Source organism: Hevea brasiliensis, chromosome 4 (genome assembly GCF_030052815.1).
Source record: "Hevea brasiliensis isolate MT/VB/25A 57/8 chromosome 4, ASM3005281v1, whole genome shotgun sequence".
NCBI classification, from domain to species: Eukaryota; Viridiplantae; Streptophyta; class Magnoliopsida; order Malpighiales; family Euphorbiaceae; genus Hevea; species Hevea brasiliensis.
In genome coordinates this window covers 20231887-20233175 of record NC_079496.1, presented here as the reverse complement: position 1 = coordinate 20233175, position 1289 = coordinate 20231887, and positions in this window count along the sequence as shown.

Here is a 1289-nt window from a genome sequence, read left to right as displayed (position 1 = left end):
TGTATTTATTATTGACTCAAGGAGGCAAGTTATCAAAGTCCAAGTTTCAACTTGACCGCAACAAGCCGCAATCAAAGACCATTTTGGTTGACTTCAAAGTCGTTTTACATCCAACATCAAAGTCTAAAGTATAAAAATCGTGGAAATGGAATGACTTGACTTCGGTATATGTATACACAAACTCTTGATTGAAAAAAAATTAAAATAAAAATCAATCGTATAAATACGATCTTAATTTTGTATCTAAATCTATTAGAAACATGCTTTTTTATTTATGATTTTTATTTTTTCTAATTAATAGCCAAATTCTACTTTGTTCATTCCAATTAGAGTCTAAAAGGGAAATGAATTGGACTATATTCGAATTTTCAAACTTTGCTTAAAGTTTTTGAAAAAAAATCAAAGCCTAACACGTTAACGAGTATAAGGTGACTTTAATATATTAAGGTCCAAGCCAGCATACAAATGCAATCAACGAGTTCTTAAGTGATAAAATATAAAGCTATGGATAAAACTTGTAAAGACTTCACTATAGGAAGATATGATCAAGAATTCATCCAACTTAAACTACTTCAATAATTTCAGCAAAAGCAAACCAAGCAAGTCCAAAGGAAAGTGAGGGAAGACAGCTCAAACATGTCGATTTATAGCGGTCTAGCACTCACGGGCTATATCCACTTCCTCACAAATCATAGTTTGAGAGTTCCTTATCCCTAATGGACTATTTTCACGAGCAAGAGTTAAGCCACTCAAGTTTTTCCTTAGAGCTTTAGAACCAATTACAAGAGAATCCTACGCCTATTATATCAACTTTCGCTCAATGCTTTGAAAATAATAGATTACTTTTTCTTATAAATGCTTTCAGCATAGAAAAGTAATATATTACTTTTAAAAATAGATGTTCCATTTTCACTGCTATCCCAAAAATTTACACTTTTAAAATAGAACTTCAAAAATTTTTGTGATACTTTGGGACGTATTTCATGTTTCTAAAGATATGTAAACATTTAAAATAAGTACTCATTGGAAAACATTAATTAAAATGCATAATTTTCTCACTACCCTTACAAAGAATCTATACCTAAGGTGATAAGTGTTTTTACGAATTTTTAAAATTAATTAAAGATGGAGTGTTTAATTAGAGAAAAGCAAAAATGCAACAAACTCATTTTGTGGGTTTATTGAAGTTACTGTTGAGAAAATCACCTTTTTAAATACACTAGTTAAAAAGTATTAAAAATAATTTAAAAATTAAATTTGATAAGCTTAATTATAAGAATATTAAAATA